General features: G+C 34.1%; 1 pseudogene; it reads left to right on the forward strand.

Moving 5' to 3' along the window:
- Window positions 1-728: 728 nt before the first annotated feature.
- Window positions 729-795, forward strand: LOC137933106 (U5 spliceosomal RNA; annotated as a pseudogene).
- The last annotated feature ends 13,437 nt before the right edge of the window (window positions 796-14,232 follow it).

The following is a 14,232-nucleotide window of genomic DNA, read 5'->3' on the forward strand; positions in this document are numbered from 1 at the left end:
CTCATAACTGAAGCTTCAAAGCATTTATAAAGCGGTGTAGAGACAAATATGTCACCTCAAGCAGTCGTGGCAGTACTGGCTGCACTCCAAAAAGGTTATAATGTAGACATGTTAAAATATAGCAAGAGAAAGATCAGGATCATCGCCATTTTTAATTGAAAAACTCCGTTACAATCTGAATGCATTTTTTTAAATGTAATACACCGTTATATTTTCTTTGTTATAATGGGAAACAAGCATTCAATGAGATACGTAAGTGTACGATCACTGCATAGGACTAATAATCTTAATTATTCACATATATACGACCAAATAGAGTGACTTATATTATCTATACAATTTAAGAAAAGTAAAAAGTAATGTAGGAAATAACAAGAAGCTACCATGAATGTATTTTTTACATTTTACTTGTCAATGATAATATGATTTAACAAATAAAGAATAATACCAGAAACAATAATTTCAAATCCTGGGATTCGATTCAACAATGTATCGAAAAAGGGTTTACCGTACACTTATTAAAATTATAAAAGCTCTTTTGATAGATTGGTTATGCGTGCATCTCATTATGTAATCATTAACTTTGTAACAATTCAATTTAGGATCGAAATTTACACAGCAAAGATTACGTGCAAAATAGCGCGACATTCCTTTGCAGTTTGATCTATTTAAATTTCTACTACTATATATCGAAAAAATAATAATGACATCCCCTCAGCATCAACTCCGGTTTCCCTTCAAAATCTACAAATCTTTCGCCTTTTACTAAAGATTTCCGTGGAAGGGAACACTTAAATTTAAAGTTCTGGCAAGGAAAGGCAGCTCGCTGCACCAAGGTAAAGGGAGAAAAAATAAATAACGCCCACGCGCCGGTAATGACCGGCTAAGTAGTGTAAAAGTAAAACAAATAAATAAAATAGTAAAATGGAAAGAAAAATAGTAATAATAAGAAAACCGCCAAAAGGTAAAAAAAAATTATGTTGAAAAGTATATGTATAAAAGTTATAATAAATAATCATGTTATATAAATAAAGTAATTGTGGTAATAAGTAATTAATTGTAAGATTAATAACAAAACAAAAATGTAAAAATTGTACCGAAGATAAAAAGACTGCTTAGATGGTGTCATAATAAAAAAACCCTTACATTCGATGGACTCCGGACCGAGCAGGTGTCGAGTTCATCACATTGTAGAGAAATGAACTGGTTCGGCATCCTGACTGTCGAGCTATATAACATATTCGAAGAAGCTTCCTTGCAGTGCGAATTCAAATTATTACAAAAACCTTTACCAGCCTGACCCCACATTCTATGTAACCAATTATTAAATGATGAATAACGCTGCATTGGAAGCACGTTCTTACTTATAATTATTATCGGTTGATGATGACGCTGTTAGTCCAAATACTTTTACAGTTTCGTTGGAACTGAACTCACGGAACGGACGGGTCCGTAAACTTCACGTCCTAATAGTGAGCTGATGTTCGTTCTTCAAAGGCCTAATTTCTTCAACAGATTTCAGCAAGATTTTGCAAGAGTTGAAAATAGGAAAAAGTCCATTCTAAAACACGCTACCGTCATATAGACAGGGATTATATACCACATACGTATCCAATCAGATGCTTTCAAGATAGAATAAGTTCCCTGTTTATCTTCTTTTTTTATTTTACATCTTCCCTTCACTATAATTATCCAAATAAAACTTTATAATATTGTTTTAAAGATTTAGTTGACAAAAATAGTTGCAGCATGTTCCCCTCAAATAGACGATCGGCTAAAATATTCCTGGGATAATTTAGAAAGTCAAAAAAGTTAGACATACTCCGCTAGCCAAAATTTCGCCTCAAAGCTAAGTAGAAAACGATGTTTTTCTTAATTTATTGTGACACTAAAAATTGGTTCTATTTTGTAAATAAGAACTTGCATTGTCAACAAAATTGGTACATTCAAAAATGTTAAATCAGTTTAGTCTCACAGAAATGGTAAATGTAATGTCTCTTTTACAATATCGCAATATATATTTAAAATAAATTAACATTCGTTTTATCAAAATTATCATAAATTGATGAAAAAGTAAGAAAGAAGAAAACGTAGACTGATATTTGTCTTTAGCTGTTGCCTATTTCTATATATAAATTATTTACATAAATAAATACCTCTATATATTTATAAACATATACATTTTTATTTAATTGTATATATAAATGTATATAATATACAATTTTATTTACTACTGTATAAATAATGCTTGATGTAATACTATGTCTAATTAATACTTATAATTATTTTCAAGTAAAATAATTTCTCCGTGGTAAGTACGAAAATTGTTAGGTAGTTTTAAAACCCGACCCAAGAGACTTTTGCATTATTAATTTAAGCAGGCTACCCTGTGACACGGCCTTTACGACCTTCGCCCACCTAGTTTACATACATAATTAAAATTTTGCGGTGAAATTAGCACTTTCACCTAAAACATTGAACCTCTCTGTTTTTGTTACTTGAGGTTAATTCTTTTTAACCTTTTATCTTTGCGTCGTTATTATATTTATTATAAATAATAGATTTGATGACTCCCAAGCCTTCAATTTATCTAATGTTAAAATTTGAAATTTATAATTCATGATCATTTTAACAGCTTCATTTATTAGCCACTACACTTCAAGTCACAACTAACCTAAGAGTATCATTCATAAACTACATTGCTAAATCGTAACTAATATTTCACATACATAACGCTACATTTACCCCGCGTAATATTTACCCTTGATACATGCTTAGAGGTCGGAAACATGTGTTAAATAAACAACGAACTCATCATATAGTTCACGGAATCCTTGTGTGAAAATGTTAGCTCTTTGAAGTTTAATTATTACAACTGTCTTATAATTAAAAATTTTATTTAATATTAATTTACTTTTATTTTCTATTCGACATAGAGTTCATGTTCGAACAATTCTCAACAAAATAATTTTTAATATGACAAATCATCTGTTTTATGTCATTGTAAACAAACAAAAATACTACAAAGAAATGTCAATTACTTATTTTACGAAAATATGTATCCTCGTCAAAAAATTATTGTAGCATAAATGATGTCATTTATACCAAAAGCAACGTCTGCGTTTAAGATTCAAGTCATAATTGGACATTATGTAGCAATTATTAACGAAGCTTGACAAAGCACTGCATAGTAAATAACTTGTCATAGGAAGCCCGTTTCAATTTTAATGAACAAAGCTCAGTCCAGCCGTGACCCACTTTTTAGTTTCACATGTTTAACGTTTTCTATTGTGTTTAACGAATTTCATGAATTTTATTTATAAAAAACATTCTATAACAAACTTTTAAAAATAAATATGAAACCAGCCTTTGTTAAAAATCTGATACTACTTGCCGAGCACGCCTTCGTAAATGGTTGTTAATCAATGTGTAAAATTTTAAAATTTTATTTGATTATTATGATGCGAATTAAAATTAAAATAAAGGCGAGAAAACAAGGATATTGATGAGTGATGGGATTATTATCATGATAAAACTTTGAAAGCAGCAATACTCATAAAGAAATTAATGGAACTTTAAAAAGAAAAAACTTACATTCATAATGTACGATTACCTGATTATTATCTAGTTAGTGGTCGCATAAATACTCGCCCTCGGCCCTCTGACGTGCCTTTGAGTCAGAATTCTCATTACTTATTATATTATTATTTATTCTTAGCTTAGATCATCTGAGCTAATCTTTGCCACCAGAAACTAGGCCTAATTTGTAGCTGCGCCCCCTGAACCCTACCTTTTCGAACTCTTTATTTCGAATATTGAATTTGTTGTTAGCCATGCAAGGCTGTTACAACTCCGTCGAATCCAGGGCTCGAGCCAAAAAAATTTTCCCTACTACTTCTACTTAAAAACATTTGCGCCTCCTGGCGCGTCGGTGCGCTGTGTAGAACTCGGTGCGTTCCGTTGTCCCTGCTGCCGCTCTCCGTTGTTTCTGTCGTCGCTCTTCTTCCTCCTGATAACTTCTTTACGGTGGGCCCTCTTGCTTGGGCGTGTCTAGTCACTTTGTGTGTGACTTTTTGGGGGCCCCCCTTGGTTTTTTTGAGGGGCGTCTTTTAATCCCTTTCGGGATCGGCGCGTCATCGTCCGGTACTGCGTGGCGTGACCTACGCTTTTCTAATGTCGGGTTTTGTTCGTGTATGTAGCTAGCCACTTGGGCCACCAGATGGTTCGGGTGCAGAAATTTTTTTATAATCAGCAGGTTTAGGTCGCTGTGAATGTCAACGATCCTCTGGTAGTGCTCGGCTGCTTTCCGGGCGAAGCTGTTCTGGATCACTAGCAAGCGATTCAGTTTGCCCTCACTGGCGAGGGGGAAGGTGACGCTTGCGTAAGACATTATTGGTCTTACCCAAGTATATAGATGGATTTTGTGTTTCAGCGCTAATTTGCTAGAGGCACAGATCAATGGGTGTAATTTGCCCAAAATGAACGCGGCCTTGTTCCTCACGTCCTTAATGTGGGATGTGAAATTTAGTTAGGAGTCCAGGGTAACTCCTAGGTATTTGGCCGACTTCTTCCAATGGATTGGTCGGTGGAAGAAGATGATATTCCCGAGTTTTCTCCTCTCGGGTATTGGCTTCAGTCGGGGCTTTTTTTTCTTACGAAGCCTCGATGGAAGAGTAATGAGAGGCTTCGCTGTTGTCCGGGTTGATGTTTATTCTTCATTTCCGGAATCATACGCCTAGGCAGTTGGCTGCGGTTTGTAGTAGTATCGTGATGCGGCCCTCTTGCTTTTCAGAGTAGAACAGGGCCGTGTCATCCGCGAACATGGTTAGTCCAACTTGTAGGTCTTGAGGTATGTCGCTAGTGTGCAAAGAGAATAATAATGTGAATAGGCAGGAGCCTTGCGGTACTCCTGCTAGAAGTGGGCGTCTGGTGGATCGGGCGCCCTCCACACGATCGAAAGGTGCGGTTCTCCAAGAAGGCTCGTAATGTAAGAACGAGCCTGTCGAGCACTTTGAATTGGTAGAGCTTGTATATTAAGCCCTCGTGCCAAACTTTGTCGAACGCCTTCTCAACGTCAAAGAAGAGCGCGCTGGTGCTGACGGGATTCCTCTTCATTAAGAGACCTGACCGGATGTGCTCTGTCAGTCTGTGCACTTGATGTACACGTGAGTGATTGGGCCTGAATCCGAACTGTTTGTCCGGAATGATTTTGTGGTCGAATACGAAGCTCTTTAGTCGGGACAGGATTACTCTCTCATACACTTTTCCCAGCGTGCAGAGAAGGTTGATGGGGCGGTTCCCTGGGTTTGGCCAGCTTCGGGACGCCGATGACTTCTGCTTCTTTCGACTCCTCCGGAAAAGTGCAGCTGGCTAGTAGAATGTTAAATATGCCTGCAAGCAAAGTTATTAACTACCCGGGCAGGGCTTTAAGCACCTTATTACAGATGCCGTCCGGCCCGGGTGCTTTATTTGGTTTGAGATCATCGATGACCTCTACGATTTCTACCTCCTTTACTTTCGTTAGTGCATCGCTCCCCGGGAGGAGGGCGGTTCTCCTACTTACTTCTGTGTTAACTAGACGTAAGTACATGCGATCTATGTAGTGTGTAGATAGTGATAGTGTACACTGATTATCTAGACTGTCGGCGAGACATTCGGCCTTCTCGAGATTGTCGAAGGCGGGATCAGCATTGTTTGCTCTAATTAAGAGAAGGACGGTTGCGTAATGCTCTGCTTTCACACCCTTTCTACCTCCTACCTCCTTCCTACCTCCCTGGTAGGCTTCTTCGATGCTGCAGAAGGTCGCGGCCTTGCGGCAGCTGCAGCTCGGGCGATCTGAGTTCCCGACAGGGTCTTGGCCCATGCCGAGACCTTTGGTGGCGGTGCCGAGCGCAGAGACGCTGACAGTTGTGGCACTGCCCTACCTGTCCCTTCCTGTAAGGTTTCCTTCCTGTAAATAGAGAGCCTTTACCTCCTTCGGTAGCCTGCTCGCTTACGCGGCGATCACCTACGGGAGGCAAGGAAATCGGTGCGCCTCATCCTGGGAGACAAAAGAATAAGTTACTCACCCACTGAAACCCAGCGGCGTTTTCACCTCTCGGCGAATTTGTGCACTCACACACACCCGGGGCGCACTAAACTCACCGCTTGGTTGCGCGCACTTAGACACGACTGTCCGATGGGCTATCGCGTCAAAAACTGAAAACTTGCACTACTCTAGTACATTGACACCGGCGGGCAGCATGGGCTGCCGAGTTGCGTGCTGCTGGGAACACACGTCCGTCCGCGTCGGCTGACTGCGAGCGACCTTTTGCAAACCGAAAGATTTGTAAATGTCAAGCATTACCTGCAAAGGAACTTGCAGAGGATGACAGAAGAGAAGGCTAAAAAAAGTGTGTTGAAAATTATTTGAAACCAAAGTCCCTGTCATAGATTAAGGGTAGGCGAATTATATTAAAAAAATAAAACAGCCTATAGAATACTAAAATGAGATAATAAAAAATACTTGTGTACACGAAAACAATTTTGGTATGAAATCAACGCCCATTCATTATTAAAATTCAATAATGTTCCGGGCAATGTTAATGTATATTTTGATTATTAATAATTACGCATTCGATATCACTTACCTACCGAGTACAAGGAATCTCAGTTATTAACATGTTGACATAGAAATAAAAGCGTAAGTTATCTTTATGAACTTAAAAATAATGTTATATTCGTCAATTTAAAGCTTAACTATTTCAATATAAAAAAAAAATCAAAAACTTTTTGTCATGTTTCAAATTCCTGACCGTTATTAAAGTCCAAGCCTATCGGCCGGGCTCTCTGTCACAGCTGCTATAAATGCTTTATGTTGTTGCCGTGTATGAAACTATATGTGAGGAACTACAATTAAATGAACAAAGCTTTGTTACATGAGTAATATAATTAATGCGTTGAACGTTCAGATGTATTACCAATTTAATCATATTACGTTACGTGGAAAATTATTGGCTAATGTTATCTACTTCCGATGAGCTTTAATTTTAAATGGAGCTTTTAATAATTTTACTTTAGGACTAATTGAATTTGTGATATTAAATATATTTTTAGTCCATTTTATACTACGTGTAGTTTATCGATATTCCTATTAATTATATTTAATTTGCATATTAAAATCATATTTTCATATAAACTTATTCTTCTCAGTCGTTTCCTGTTGACAGATGATCGTGGGCAAATATCTCCGCTCGTCTCCGCAGAGATATTTGCCGTCTCCGCTGCTGTTTTTCTCCTTCCTTTTCTTTTTTGAGAATACTACACAAGCAGATAAAGAATCGTCGGATTATTATTTTGACCTCTTTGAGAATAGATGAATCAGTTTGGTCGGATTCTTAATATTCGGCGCTACAACCACTACAACGCTACAACACACAAAACCACATCTATCCTGCCTTGTTCGAGACGTAAAGTCCAGATTTTAGGTACAGAAATATGGAAAAGACGAGCACGTATCAGTTTCTATTTGATGCTTCGGTAGATCGACCTCTTTCTTTTTGCGCTATCCGTATTACTTGTAGCTCATGTCTTCTTCAACTTTGAAGTTTAGTCCACAAACATTACCTTTTCTTGTAACGATGATGTACGCAAACGATTATAAAATTATAATTAATTAATTTGCTGATAATCATTAAATATTACTAGATTAAAAGTATAATTATTTGTTTAATATGGCCCTTAAGACATAATTTTGTAACATTATTCAAAAGTCAATGACCGTAATGATGCGACATTGACAACAGGTCTAGTTTTCGATTTTAGCTTGCTGCTTTCTTTCATTCATTTTAATTTAGTGTTAGTATTGTATATTTGGTCATGTTTTACCTGTTTGTAACTTTCATATCATTTTCTTATCTTAAGAATTGGTTTCCGCATGTTTATTTTTATTGTTATGAAAAAATTAATCTATAAAAACTATACGAAAAAGTTCATGTTTAATTATTTTTATTACTTCGAGCTAATACATCAATTTGCTTTTCGTAATGTTTTTTGTTCAGTTTGACACTTGCTGTCACTGCTGCTGTAGCCCTAGCCTTTATTTTTTCGTTCTGCGATTCGACCTGAACCCATGTTATACTATCTTAAGTAAAACCTGTAGCTCGCGATACTTTCTTGTGAGAACTATTCTTAAATCTATTTTTACATTAAATTTGTTTGCCTAGGGAACTTCTTCACGTATTTTATTAATTAGCTATTCAATATAATGAGAACGTATTTTCCTCTGAAGAAGATTCAAAGGAGTCAGAGAAAAAGTAATGCAAATTCATTTGTTATCGAAGTGTTAATTAACATCATTACATTCACTTTAAATGGCGATGGTTCAGGCGAACTCACTGAATAACAAGTGACAGAAGAGCCTTCTTTGATTATACATTTAGCTACACTAGCAGTACACATAAATCGAAATACCATTAAAAGTTACCGTATAATTTTGTTACGTATTCCTTTATAGGTGATGTACAACATTGCAGAAAGATAAGATCATATCAAATGAAAATAAACTGATTAAAAATAGATTGAACGGACGAATTATCGCACGTAAGGCGAAACATCTGGCTTACAACTTTAGACACTAAAAGAGCGCTTAATTTGAAATCGTTTCCTTCAGCGCGAAATTATATTCAAGGCTGTGTGTTAAAATTAATAATCTGTTATAGATACAGTGAATTATTTAAGATGTTTTCTAAAGACTATAAGAGCCGTGTAAAATATCGATGGCTTGCCTGCCTTGTTCAAATAATATGTTATGAGAACTACAATATTCGTGAGAGGAGAGTGCAGCTTAACGGATGTCCAGTTATGGGGATTTGGGAGGATTGAAAGTAGGATCAAGTTTTACTTCTTAATACCATCCTTTAACTAAAAATATAAAACTACGAGGGTTCTTAACGCGCCCTGATCTGTGACGAGCCCACTCTAAACCCAGTAGAGTTTTTTTAAACCCGTTTACGAATCGGAGTAAAAAAATGTGTTAATAAATACGTCAAAATTATTAACGATATTAAAAAATCAGTTTTCTGCCTGTACGTCCAAATGTCTTCAATTTTTAATGAAGCCAATCGGCTACAGTCCTAACTTTTAATGATCTATACTTTTCATTTAATAATAATAACCGATCCCATAAAGCGAACCCTGGAATGAGAGTTAAAAACCGAATATCTTTTTGTCGTAAACAAATGCTATTTGCCTGTTGGCATTTAGAAGTGAGAGAGCACATAAGGCGCTTAGTTTATTTACGCTAAGCTTGAGTGCACCTTCAATGACAGCTCGATTTAGGACGTTATGTAAGATATTCCAACGGATGCCACGTTCTCAGGTTGCTGTACGCTCCATAGATAACTAGGCGTAAGTGCCCCCGAGAGAGAACATCATTCTTCTCTGTTTCTTTTTACGCGTTTCTCAAACTACTGCACGATTGGTCGATATTATAAAACTAGTGAAATTGCTGAAGTATGCACGTACAAGAAAAGTATGGCGAAAGGGATGGAGTATCAACCATACAGATTTACAGTTTAGTATTTAGTATTTTTGGTAGCACTATTCTACTTCAATAAGAGCCAAACAATTGATTCAGTACAGTCATACAATATTCTCTTAAATTTAATGTTTACTTAACTATTTATTTTTACATATTATCTAAACGACTGTTTTGACTGTTTCACCTACCTTTATAAATATTTATAAAGTCCGACACAGAATAATAAAATCTTTAAATAAACAGTTACGATACTGCATTTCATACCCAACGCCGCAACGTTATTACCGATTTTCATGAAGTACAAAGAATATAAAATATTATGATACTGTTATAAAAGCAAATTATAACATTTGCCCATAATTTTTACATGAATATGCTAGGCTTGATAACTGATGCGTCCTTCAGTAGACTTATTGTTTGTTTGTATAATTATCGTTACTTTGCTTCTTACTGGCTACAAAAAATTATTACAGGTACAAATTATTGAAAATGTGTATACTTTGCATCGAAACCCATCGTATAATTTTAAGGAGAAGATTTTGGGTAATGGTGGTAAATAACAATAATTACTTGGACCCTATTAGCAAATTCACTGTTGTTAAACAAGCCATAGAAAGGGCTCAGAATTTTTTATCAAGATCAAATCAGAAATATGGAGATCCGTAGACAAACAAAAATGACCGATACAACTCAATAGATTTGCAAATTGACAATGGGTAGGCAACATAGCGAGTAGAGTAGATGACCTCAGAGGTCTAAAAGTTCTACAACAGAAACTTATTTAGAGAAATTTTTTTCGATTTTATTTTCATTTTTTCAATTAATAACATACTAGCGTATGACGTTAATGCCAAGATGCAAATATATTTATATTCTTTATTTTTAATTATAGCACTTTTTCGCGGCGAAATATACATAATATTTTTAGCCCGGCTATATATACATAAACAGTAATCTCTTATATTTTTATTTATTATATTAGTAAACTGGTGACAGTTGCCGAGGATATTGCTGCATACACAAAATACTTTTCAACTGTACTTGGTTGAAGGATCATTTTACAGAACCCAGCTCAGTTTTTTTTTTACCCTGAGCATGTTGCCTATAAATGTCAAAATCAAAATTAAAAAACTCTTTTATCGAATAGACTATTACAAGCACTTTGGAATCGTCAATCATCTAAAAATGTAGTCATTTTTATCCCTTCAAGAAGTTCTGCTAAGAAGAGCCGACGAGAAACTCACCAGTTACTATATACAAATAAAGTTTAATAAAAGAGTGCTTGAAGATAATTAGCTTTCTGTGTTAGCATAAACGACATTTAATTCCACACCTTAACATCAATATAGTATTCTATAATAGAATAATATACTTTTTTTAATATTGGTTTAAAATCTCTCCAGTGGCAGATCCAGAATTGATTGACGAATTTTATTGTACATACTTGTGCCATAAACAACTTATTTATTTTTTGAAAACGAAAACAAGAAGTATATACACTTTTTTCTTATTCCTTGTCACATCGTGTCAATCATTTTTTTAAATAATTTTGGATGTTATTTCGGATAAACAAAACATTATTATTATATCGCGAAAAAATCTAAGTCTGTAATTTATATGTTACGGTCGCATTAAAGTAATTATTTGTTCCTCTTAATTACATTGCTTGCTACATACTAACAGTATTTTTAGAATCTGGCTTCTCATTATTCCATTATATTGTTAATTAATTTGTATTTACTTGCTTCATTTACATCTATGTGTTCTACTTTATTCCTTATTTAAAAATCATTTCTTGCTCTAATGTACACAGGATACTTGGTATTATGTGGATTATACTTTGTCTCCGGGTTAAAAGCACGTTTATACTTATAAGAATATTTAGAAACTTTATAAAGTAAACGGCTCCAAGTTTGTACCTATTGTTCTTAAATTTTCCTTTTAAGCCAAAAGGGTAAACAAATCTAAAATAATGCGTAACAAAAACCTTCTGTCATCCTCGTCAATATTTATTTGCAATATTAATTACAGCTTAAGTAGTAGTGTTTTGGTAGTACATAGTAAATCAAATCTTGTTGTTCACTTAATTGAATCGCTTGAGACTGATACACATTAAGCGATATAGCGTCACAGTATAATATTCAGCGCAAACCTGCAAACTCATCACCATAGTGGAAAGCAAATAAAATTTATTTTTAAATTCCAAAGTATATACCAACACTTTAGGTTGTACTACATAATTTTAAAATAATAAACAGATGAGCTGGAAATATTGTTTCCGAAAAGAGTTCCGAGGCCGATCTTGCTTATGCTACAAAACCTGTTTTGTGTAATGCTACTAAAGCAATTCCGTACTATTTATCATCTTACTCTGCTTTAAAACCACCAAAACGTTTAACACCAATTCCCGCGTAAATAAGGAAACAGTAAATACCATATAACAATGAAAAATTTCAGATATAAATGTAACATAGTTAATGGCCAAATTAATAAAATCTAATAGTTATTATTATTTTTCAAAAATATTCGGGCCCAGTTTCCGTTTCAATTAAACGAAGTGTACAGTTTACTTTAACACTGAACATCGAATACACTTTCTTTTTTTAATAAAAATTTTATGACTGTTGTAACTAATAAGACATAAATACTAAACATTATTTTAAAACACGAATAGAAATATCTCTTTCTGATAATAAATTCATCTTTTTTACACAGACAAAGCTTTTCTTTCATGGATTTCTCAAACCTTTTTACTGTTTAAGTATCTTTAGTAATTATGAAAACTTTTGGATAACAATTTACAAACTTTACCAAAAAGCGAAAAGCTCCTTTTAAAGCGAAACGATAGAGAAATATAGTCTAAATAAAAAAATCTAAACTTCTAGTTTTACTTGTACATTCGCCCCAAATCAATAAACATAAATATATAATATATAAAATTAGTTAAGATAGTGTACACACAAACATACATATTTATTTAAATACATATGTTTATATACATAAATATGTATATATAATCTATAAAATATATATACATATACATAAATATATGTACACAAATGTATGTGTGTATGTATAATTACAACAATAAATAAAAACTTCTAATGATCCCGAATAAATTACGGGCAGAAAAAAATGAATTGTCCAGAACATACTACTGGACCATTTTTGAAAACAAAGAATTTTTTTATTTCGTAACTTAAAGTTAGCTCAATTACTTTTCATCCCAAAATAAAATAAATTCTGATTGACTGTGACTCCTACTCACTTTTATATAATAAATACAATTCCTATTTCGTAAAATTATTGGAAAATTGATTGTCGATGTGAATTACGGATATCATAAATGAAAACGTGAATTAATTCGTTTTTACACTAAAAAAGTTCTTCCCATACAAGATTTTATTGTTTCTTATTAACAACAAATTATTTTTTTTTTCATTGTTTTGTACAAATAAATTAGTAAAATTGTGTAATTGATGTTAAAGCTACCACATAAAACATTCACATCACACCCGTGAGAATAATTGTAATTTGCTTTTTGAAAATACAGATAAAGTATGGATCTTAAATTAACATCGAAGTGAAGAGCGAGAAATGAACGGAATATTTAAGATGATTAGGAGAGGCTTCAAATGTAATGTAATTAGAAGAGAATAACAAAATTACCTCTCGTTTCTTCAATGATTAACCCCTTTTGATTACAAACTGAAATGAAGATCTTTAATTGTGTCTATATCTCAATAATTATTACAGATCACATTTATGGATTACGCAAAGTCAAGAACTGACATAATTCATAGTGCATTCGTAGTTTAGTAGCGATCGCTCCCTAATGATACAATCGGTAGAGCCAGTAACAACGTTGCGCTCAATCAAGCCTAGCTTATTGAAGTATAAACTTAAGTGATCCACTCTGTCAGTCTAGCAGAAATTTAGATTGCAGTTCATTAAACCGAGTACATTTCAATAAAATATCATGCAACTTTGTGAATTCCTGATACCAGTTCTTTAAAATGACTTTACCAATTAATATTTAAGTTAAAAAGTTAGTTTAAGCATTAATTTTAACATACGGTAATATAATTACGGTACCTGGATACTATCACCCTTAAAAGCGAAAATGTTAAAAATTCACGATTAAGGTTATTTCTCTGTTCTTGGCACGGCACACGATTCTGTAAAGTCGTATTAAATTCAACAGAAAACAGCGTGGTAATTTCGGTTGCACTCCGCATTTTTAACCGACCAATTTGCTGTTGCCCAGTAGGGTGTAGAGGCGTGCTTTGTAACTGGAGATATATATAGTCTCTACCTCTAATTATTAAAGATAATACATTTTCGCGATTGTACTTTTGAGCCTGAGAAAGAATTCCATTTCTTAGCTTTACAGTTTCAGAAAGACATGTACTTATTTATACAAGCGAATTGATTCCTCATTCTATTCTCAAAATTATTACTAAATATTATCGTAATGTAGATTTCCACTTCATAGGCAGAATAGATGTCAAAATGATGATATTTTCGCATTATCAACATTTTTTTTGCAATTTGATTGCAATTTTATGGTTGACCTAATGTAAAACGTTACTATTTGCCGATGTCTGTGTGTCATGTCTTTATACATGGAATAAGTATCTCATAAACTAAGTAAATTTGTATTGCTGCGGCTTTAAACCAAAATTCAGAAAGGCTTACACATTACTCTCTGG

Source organism: Battus philenor, unplaced genomic scaffold (assembly GCF_028537555.1).
Source record: "Battus philenor isolate CCGP_79_NKW_IND1 unplaced genomic scaffold, ilBatPhil1.0.hap1 SCAF_12, whole genome shotgun sequence".
Classification (NCBI taxonomy): Eukaryota; Metazoa; Arthropoda; class Insecta; order Lepidoptera; family Papilionidae; genus Battus; species Battus philenor.